Source organism: Mandrillus leucophaeus, unplaced genomic scaffold, assembly GCF_000951045.1.
Source record: "Mandrillus leucophaeus isolate KB7577 unplaced genomic scaffold, Mleu.le_1.0 Scaffold46, whole genome shotgun sequence".
NCBI lineage: Eukaryota > Metazoa > Chordata > Mammalia > Primates > Cercopithecidae > Mandrillus > Mandrillus leucophaeus.
The window spans coordinates 4,350,152-4,359,853 of record NW_012104920.1 but is presented as its reverse complement, the minus strand read 5'-3'; the positions used below and the strand labels follow the sequence as shown (position 1 = coordinate 4,359,853).

At 48.5% G+C, this 9,702-nt stretch overlaps 1 protein-coding gene across 1 annotated transcript in view; it reads left to right on the top strand.

Moving 5' to 3' along the window:
* Positions 1-1,781: 1,781 nt before the first annotated feature.
* Positions 1,782-9,702, top strand: part of MINK1 (misshapen-like kinase 1) — a 41,868-nt gene continuing 33,947 nt past the window's right edge. The window contains exon 1 of the mRNA XM_011994726.1: positions 1,782-1,902. The gene's annotated coding sequence lies outside the window, so the exon portion shown is untranslated. The remainder of the gene's footprint in view (positions 1,903-9,702) is intronic.

Here is a 9,702-nt window from a genome sequence, read left to right as displayed (position 1 = left end):
TGGACTGGTGGCAGCAAAGATGCTTTTCTCTTTTCTTTCTTTTTTTTTTTTTTTGAGACAGAGTCTCATTCTGTAGCCCAAGCTGGAGTGTAATGGTACGGTCTCTGCTCACTTCAACCTCTGCCTCCGGGGCTCAAGCCATTCTCATGTCTCAGCCTCCTGAGTAGCTGGAACTACAGGTACACACCACCATGCCTAGCTAATTTTTTGTATTTTTAGTAGAGATAGGGTTTCACTGTGTTGCCCAGGGTGGTCTCGAACTCCTGAGCTCAGGCAAATCTGCCAGCCTTGGCCTCCCAAAGTGCTGGGATTACAGGCATGAGCCACCACGCCCGGCCAAGATGCTCTTTCTCTTACACACATACCCTCCTATTTCTTTTCTTATGCACACACACACACACACACACAGCCTTTAGCTACTCCTATCTAATTGAAGGATGCCTAAGACACCACCCTTCTGTCAGAATACTTGCCGCTCCTTCCATATCTCTGCCAGTACTGTATCCTTGTGGAACTTAAATTGTTGGGGAAACCCCATCTGCCCCTTGTCTCTCAGGCCCTTATCCCCTCCCCTGCGGTGGCTTCAGAATATCTCCTACAGATGGGGTTTAGGGTTAGTAATCTGGTGGTACTGGGGCTAAGGGATAGGTTTTAAAGCTCTATTTGCATAGCAGTCACTATTTTAACACTTAGATTGTTGGTGTTTTGCGGTGTCTTTAAGGGAGCTAATGAATTTATGGGAGGCTAAATACCCCCTCCCCCACTGGGTATAGCCACTGCCTTTGCCCCCTCTTCCTCTGTGTGGGCCTTCTGGATTACAGGAAGAGCTCAGGAAAACAAGCCTATTGTTCTCCTCTGGGAGAGAGGGAGGGCCGCCCGGGCCAGCTCAGGCTCACTGACCTCTGAACTGGTACCCGATAAACAGAGGCTCCAAGACCCTGGCAGCCTTGCTCTTCCAAGGCAAGGGAGTTATTTGGCTTGAGACTTTATTCTGTTCTGCCAGCTCTTGTTGGTTCCCTCTTTTTTTAAAAAAAAAATTTTTAATTTAATTTTTTTTTTTTTTTGAGACAAGATCTTGCTCTGTCACCCAGGCCGGAGTGCAATGGCGCAGTCTCGGCTCACTGCAACCTCTGCCTTCCAGTCTCAAGTGATTCGCATGCCTCACCCTCCTGAGTAGCTGGGATTACAGGCGTGCACTACCATGCCTGGCTAGTTTTTGTATTTGTAATAGAGACAGGGTTTCACCATGTTGGCCAGACTTGGTTCCCTCTTTAGACCACAAGTTCCCATTCTCTTTCCCTAGTGTCCTCTGACATTCTCTTCTCTCCCTTCCCCCATCTGTTTTTCTCTATCACAGGTTTCTCTGAGTCTTTCTGGCTTCTGTGTAGTCAGTCCGGGTATGGTTAGTAACAGGAGGAAGCCTGCCTGTTTGGAAGTACAAGGAGCTCGGAAAGGAGGGGTCTCTCCCAGACTAGAGAAGTCTTCTCCTCCCCCAGCCTCACAGCTAGCTGACTCTGCCTTGTCCTCCCAACACCCAGGATTCCCCCTGGCCCCTCCCAACACCAGGCACCGGGGCAGCCCCACCTCCTGCCCTGTTTCCTGTCGGGGTAGGATGGCACCTTGCCTGGGTCTGGGAACAGCACTGGCTCCAGCAGCAAGACCTGCTGGGGCATATCTGAGTGAATAATCATTGCTGGGCTCGAAGCACGAGAGAGACCAATCCTTCCTTGTCTCCACTGGGCTGTTTAGTGCTTCTTTCCCAAGGACTTCCATCCCTTCCCCAGGCTTTATGGTTCCAGTTCTTCTGCCATTCTGGAAGCTCCCTAGAATCTCCTGGAATGTTTAATGGACCTTTCCAGCACTGAAATTCAAGAATTATAAGACTCATCGGTCAGCAGAAAAGTGAGGATACCTTTTCCTAACCTACCTGCTTCCCCGGCAGTTTCCTCACAATCTTACTCTTTATATTTTAGCATATGTGACTCCTCAGGATGTTAATTCTCTTCTCTCCGTGTTGGTGTCTGAGCACCCAGAAGGTAGAGCCAGGGGCGCTTATAAATCAGGAGCATTATTTGACAGGCACTTAATAAAGACCCTGGCTATGTAATCCCAGCGCTGTGGGAGGCTGAGGCGGGTGGATCACGTGAGGTCAGGAGTTCGAGACCAGCCTGGCCAACATGGCGAAACCTTGTCTCTACTAAAAATACAAAAATTAGCCAGGTGTGGTTGCGCATGCCTGTAATCCCAGCTACTCAGGAGGCTGAGGCAGGAGAATCGCTTGAACCTGGGAGGCGGAGGTTGCCGTGAGCCGAGAGTTTGCCATTGCATTCCAGCCTGGGCGACAGGAGCAAAACTCCATCTCAAAAAAATAAATAAAGATGCTGGCTAATATTGATAATAACAGTTTGCATTTGCTAAAGTACTTAAATAAACCTTTACCCCTCAAAGGGTTTCATCTACATGCAAAGCCAACACCGCAGGAATTACTTTCCCCATTTGGAGCCGGGTACAAAGGGAAGGGGCATGTCATTAGAGGCGCTATTGTTAGTGGAATGAGGACTGGCAGCCAGAGTTCTCATCTGCCAGCTCCAGGCCACTTCCAAGAAATGTGACCCCAAGCCTCCGGTGCTTGCCTCCTTTTGCTCATTCTGTCATCCACCCCTTTCATCCTGGATTCCACTATGACTCCAGGCCTCTCCTGCATTTCTAGATTTCCACATGCGGATTGTGAGGGACTGATGGGGTTTCTTCTTCTCTCCTTTTTCTTGCTGCACAGCCTTGGCTCACGCTTCCTAGGCTCTGAGCTTCAGTTCGTGTCCCAGCCTCCCAACCGGACAGCATTCTGGAAACAGTTTATGCATAAACTCTTTTGCATTTTCTCTTGGGAAATAATCAAACCTTTTGTTTCTAATCTAATCTCAGTCTGTCCTACTACTACACTGAAATGACTTTTTGGTTTTGAGGAAAGGAAAGGAAAATGTCCGTTGATACTGGGCCCCAGGCTGCACCGTGAGAGCAGGAGTGGGTTCACATCTGCCCCTGGTGTTTTCTCCAGGTAGGAGCTGTGAGAGGGGTCCAGGGAGCCCCTTGAGGGTCAGCAGAGCAAAGAAGCAAGGGCTTAAGGCTGGTGTGTGCCTGGTTCTCCCCTGGTCGGTTCTAGGGAGCAGAGTCCGTGGTGCAGGTGGAAGGACCACGGCCCTGTGTCCCGTAACTGTTCAGCCCCAGTGCATGCCATGTGCCAGGGAGACGCTGAAGCGTTAGGCAGCACCTCCGGAAAGCTTTTGAAGCTGAGGAAACTAATACATTTGAAATAGTTAAAGGGGGATTTAAGGCAGAGGAGCAGAGTCTGAGGGGACAGCTCGTGCCCTCCCCTTGCCTGCCTCAGGCCACCAGCTGTGCGCCTCTTCTCTCCCTCCAGCCCTTGTTCCTCAGCTTCTTCTGAAAACCTTTCCTTGAGCCAACCCAGCTCTGCCTTGCTCCGTCTGGCGTTTTATCATTAAATCAGCGGGGATTTGGTGACCTCTTATATACTCAGAAACATACCTGGAGCTTTGAGGGGAACAGGAGCAAACAACAGGCAGCTCCCTAGTGAGGCGAGTGCAGCGTCAGGAGGATGTGCTGCTCGGGGCCAGCCTGGTGTGTGACCACTGCCTTGCATTGTATGCGGAGCTATGAGAGAGGAGACATCTACCAAGTTTCAGCCTTAACATCACTGTTGGCTCTTCATATCTGAGCAAAGCAATATGTATAATTATACATTGTAAACAACACAGGGCACAGTGCCAGGCGACATCTATTTTGACACACACAAGAGGCTCTGTCTGTTATCCCAGAGCCCCACCCTTCAATAATTGAGTCCAACACTTTTATGGTATCTTCCAGAGCCTCTCCATCAACCAAAGATTTTTATTTATTTATTTATTTTGAGTGGGAGTCTCACTCTGTTGCCCAGGCTGGAGTGCAGTGGCACGATCTCAGCTCACTGTAACCTCCGCCTCCCGGGTTCAAGTGATTCTCCTGCCCCAGCCTCCCTAGTAGCTGGAACTACAGGCACGCGCCACCACACCCGGATAATTTCTGTATTTTTAGTAGAGACAGTTTCACCATGTGGGCCAGGCTGGTCTCGAACTCCTGACCTCAGGATATCCACTCGCCTCAGCCTCCCAAAGTCCTGGGATTACAGGTGTGAGCCACTGTGCCTGGCCCAACCAAAGATTTTACACAATTTTAGTATACGTAAAACGTGAGGAGATAAGACGCGCTTAGTAATAGAAGCTCTAGTGAATGAGAGAAAGCAGCCACAGACCGTTACCCCACATGCTCACGATGCAACAACAGTCGTTTTGTGTGTGTTATAGATTCAGACCTGCACAGATAAAATACTGCTGCTTTCATTCAGGCACCCGTCTCAGTGCGAGGCTGCCTCACTCTCATTCTATGTATACCCAAGTACCACGTAGAAATGGCTCCTGCCCTTAATGAGCTTCTGTTCTACTTGTGGAGCTGAGGCTCAGCCCTGTGAAAGGTTTAATAGAGATGTTGTGGTCTAGCTTGTTGGGTTGGAAGGAATCTGTTCCAGCTAAGTCAAATAAAGGGGTAGATGCAGCAGAGACTCAGGAGCCAGCTACATGCATTCAAACCCTGGCTCTGCCACTGAAATAGCTGTTTGACCTTAGCAAGTTATTTACCTTCCCTGAGCCTGTTTCCTCCTGTGTAAAGTGACAGTAATAATAATATCTACCTCATAGAGTTAGGTGAGGATTAAACTAGTTGGTGTGTGGGCCGGGCGTGGTGGCTCCCACCTGTAATCCCAGCACTTTGGGAAGCCGAGGCAGGGGGATCACCTGAGGTCAGGAGTTCAAGAGCAGCCAGGCCAACATGGCAGAACCCTGTCTCTACTAAAAATACAAAAATTAGCCTGGTGTGGTGGCTGGCACCTGTAATCCTAGCTACTGGGAGGCTGAGGCAGGAGAATTGCTTGAATCCAGGAGGTGGAGGTTGCAGTGAGCCAAGGTCACGCCATTGCACTCCAGCCTGGGCGACCGTGAGACTCTGTCTCAAAAAAAAAAATTGGTTGGTACGTGTAAAACACTTAGCACAGTGCCAGACTGTCAATATTTTTTATTTAAAGTCAAGACCCTTCTTGAAAGGGTGTGGTGGCTCACACCTGTAATTCTAGCACTTTGGGTGTCCAAGGCAGCCGGATTGCTTGAGCCCAGGAGTTCAATACCAGCCTGGGCAACATAGTGAGACCCCTATCTCTACAAAAAAGTTTTTAAAAAGTAGCTGGGCATGATGGTGAGTGCTTGTGGTTCCAGCTACTCAGGAAGCTGAGGTGGGAGAACTGCCTGAACCCAAGAGGTTGAGGCTGCAGTGAGCTATGATTGCACCACTGCACTCCAGCCTGGGCAACATTGCACGACCCTGCCTCACAAAACAAAAACCAAAAAAATATCCTTCTCACTTCACATGCCAAGGGAAAAAAAAGAGAAAAAGAATCTTGTTGGAACCTAGGCACCTGAATGGCAGCATAGACAGTTCCTTGGAACTGGAACCATAGGGTGGTTCTGGGTTAATGGTAACACCAGGGGATAGCTAGAGTCAGTTGGTCACTGTCCCGCTTCTGTCTCCCCCTGCAGCTCCCATGGCCTCTCCTTCCATGTCTACTGTGCTGTCTGTGTACAGTCTGGCCCCTCTGCCCACTCATGGCCTCTGCTTTCCTTTACCTGAGATAATAATGAGCTCTCCAGCCTTGACTCTCCATGCACTGTCTGGCGTCTTCCCTTTTATTTGAAATGGCTGAAGAGGAAGTTTGCCTTAGGTTACCTTTTTTCCTTCAGTCTTAGACTGGCTCCCTGGGGTCAGGAACTCATTTCTTAAACTTTTGCTGGGGCTAGAAAGGGGAAGAAATGGTTGAAAACACGGTCCTTTGGGCAACAGGAGGTATGAGCCAGGCAATGCACACTGCAGGCCTTGAGGTCACATTTTCAGGTCAAATCTCGGCTCCACCACTTCCTAGCTGTGTGTAATCCTGGGCAAGTCATTAAATTGTTGTAAACTTTTTCACCTGTGAAATGAATATAACAGTAGTACCCACTTCAAAGTTTGTCATGTGAGATTATAATTCTAAAGTGCCCCGCAGTACCAGGAACAAATAAAATGCTCAAAAATTGCTAACTGTCTCATTATTATTATTATTATTATTGAGATGGAGTCTCACTGTGTCACCCAGGCTGGAGTGCAGTGGTGCAATTTCGACTCACTGCAACCTCCACTTCCCGGGTTCAAGAGATTCTCCTACCTCAGCCTGCCAAGTAGCGGGGATTACACGTGTGTGCCACCACACCAGCTAATTTTGGTATTTTTAGTAGAGACAGGGTTTCACCATGTTGGTCAGGCTGCTCTTGAACTCCTGACCTCAAATGATCCGCCTGCCTTGGCCTCCTAAAGTGCTGGGATTATAGGAGTGAGCCACCACGCCCGGCCTAGCTCTGTCATTATTAAAGGGCTATGGGGGCTGGGTTCGGTGTAATCCCAGCTACTTGGGAGGCTGAAGCAGGAGAATCGCTTGAACCCGGGAGGTGGAGGTTGCAGTGAGCCGAGATCGCACCACTGGACTCCAGCCTGGGCGACAAGAGTGAGACTCCGTCTCAAAAAAAAAAAAGGCCTATGGGGAGAGTGAACAATGAGTGTGATCTCTGAGATGGCCGATATGGGCAAGCTCCTAAAGTAGTAAAGATCAAGGCCGGAAGGATGGGGCAGATTGCAGCACTCCTTGTTCAGAGGAGGGTACTGGAAAGGCGGGTAGACCACCGCAGCTTGAATACGTCTTCTTCAAAAGAACCTTTTCCTGGCTCCCCAGGCTCGGTCAGGTGTGCTCTCTTGGCACCCTGCACTTCACAGCACATAAGACAGACCGGAGCTCTTTCCGAGACCGAAACCTTCCTTCCTCCTTTTCGGTCCAAGAGACACACTTGGCAGCAGCAGGAGGAGTGTCACTCCATACTTTTTTATTTTTATCTTTACTTTTTTATCTTTTCTGTTTTACATGAGATGTGTATTTAAATAAACCAGACACTGGACTAGAGGGGGAAAGTTTCAAGGATTTTTTTTTCTCCCCTTTTTCTCAGAAGGACAAATTTCACTATGTGGAACAGCTACGTAGAAAAAAATGATGAAATTGTGATCTAAGGAAAAAACATTAAAATAGGCTAGGCATGGTGGCTTACACCTGTAATCTCAGCACTTTGGAAGACTGAGGCAGGAGGATCTGCTTGAGCCCAGAAGTTCAAGACCAGCCTGATCAACACAGGGAGACCCGTCTCTACCAAAAACAATAGCCAGTAACCAGGCAGAGTGGTGTGTGCACTTGTAGTCCCAGTTACCTGGTAGGCTGGGGCAAGAGGATCGCTTGAGTCCAGGAGTTCGAGGCTACAGTGAGCTATGGTTGTGCCACTGCACTCCAGCCTATGGGACACAGCGAGACCCTGTCTCAAAAAAGAAACAATACATTGGTTTGCGGCATCTGAGATGCAATGAAAGAAAGAAAGAAAACAAAGACATGCCACAGCTATAATTACACAATTAATTGTAGAGGTTGTTAACGTGTGCCTCTCTCCTCAGAACGTAAACACCAGTAAGGTAGGGACTGCTTCAGTTACTCACTGTTCTATTCCCCAGTTTAGCACAGTTTCTGGCACACAACAGGAAGAAATAAATAGTCATTAGGTTGGCAGCCTCATGGAATGTGGACCTGAGCATTTGGAATCATAAGAGTTAGAAATTCTGTTTTCAGGCCGGGCGCAGTGGCTCACACCTGTAATCCCAGCACTTTGGGAGGCCGAGACGGGCGGACCACGAGGTCAGGAGATCGAGACCATCCTGGCCAACATGGTGTAACCCCGTCTCTACTAAAAATACAAAAAATTAGCTGGGCGAGGTGGCGGGCGCCTATAGTCCCAGCTACTTGGGAGGCTGAGGCAGGAGAATCGCTTGAACCAGGAAGTCGGAGGTTGCAGTGAGCCAAGATCATGCCACCGAACTCTAGCCTGGTGACACAGTGGGACTCTGTCTCAAAAAAAAAAAAAAAAAAAAGCTATCTTACTGAAAGGGAACTTAGAGAAGTTAAGTGACTGGTCCTTAAACACACAGCCTATTAGCAGCAGAGCCAAGAATAAGAAACCAAATTATGAGCAATATAGTGAGACCCTGATTCTACACACACCAGAAAAGTAGCCAGGCATGATGGCACATGCCTGTAGTCCCAGCTGCTTGGGAGGCTGAAGTAGGATTGCTTAAGCACAGCAGTCTGAGACTGCAGTGAGCCATGATTCTGGTGCTGCACTCCAGCCTGGGTGACAGAGCAACACTGCATCTTAATTAAAAAACAAAAAACTAGATCGGGTGTGGTGGCTCATGCCTATGATCCCAGCATTTTGGGAGGCTGAGGTGGGCAGATCACCTGAGGTCAGGAGTTCAAGACCAGCCTGGTCAACATGGTGAAACCCTGTCTCTACTAAAAATACAAAAATTAGCTGGGCATGGTGGCGCACCTGTAATCCCAGCCACTCAGGAGGCTGAGGCAAGAGAATAGTTTGAACTGGGAGACAGAGGTTGCAGTGAACTGAGATCGCACCATTGCACTCCAGCCTGGGCGACAAGAGCAAGACTCTGTCTAAAAAAAAAAAAATTATCTAACTTTTAATCATATGAATATTTTATTGTCTACTGTGTTTGTCTTGGAATTTATTTATTTATTTATTTTTTGAGATGGAGTCTTGCTGGAGTGCAGTGGCAGGATCTCAGCTTACTGCAAGCTCCACCTCCCGGGTTCACGCCATTCTCCTGCCTCAGCCTCCTAAGTAGCTGGGACTACAGGCGCCTGCCACCACGCCTGTCTAACTTTTTGTATTTCTTTTTTAGTAGAGACAGGGTTTCACCGTGTTAGCCAGGGTGGTCTTAATCTTCTGACTTCGTGATCCACCCGCCTTGGCCTTCCAAAGTGCTGGGATTACAGTCGTGAGCCATCGCGCCCGGCCTATCTTGGAATTTTTAAATATGTGTTATTAGATGAGAAGCACTTTATAGATTCTTTTCCATATTAGTAGGGTAGCTTGCTTTTTTGTTGTTGTTGTTGTTTAGACAGAGTCGCACTGTGTCGCCCAGGCTTAAGTGCAGTGATACAATCTTGGTTCACTGCAACCTCCACCTCCCCAGTTTAAGCAGTTCTCCTGCCTCAGCCTCCCAAGTAGCTGGAGTTACAGGCATGCACCACCACACCTAATTTTTGTATTTTTAGTAGAGATGGGGTTTCACCATGTTGGTGAGGCTTGTCTTGAACTCTTGACCTCAGGTGATCCGCCCGCCTCCCAAAGTGCTGGGATTACAGGTGTGAGCCACTATACCAAGCTGATATTAGTAGGGTAGCTTTCTTAGAATAGAATCTGTCATTAATAATAACTTATTGTCCAGGCACGGTGGTGCACATGTGTAATCCCAGCCCTTTGGGAGGCCGAGGCAGGTGGATCATTTGAGCCCTGGAGTTTGAGACCAACCTGGTCCACATAATGAGACTGCATATGTAAAAAAATTTTAAAAATTAGCTAGGTATTGTGGTCCGTACCTGTGATCACAACTGCTCAGGAGGCTGAGGTGGGAGGATCATTTGAGCCCAGGAGGTCAAGGCTGCAGTGAATTGTGATC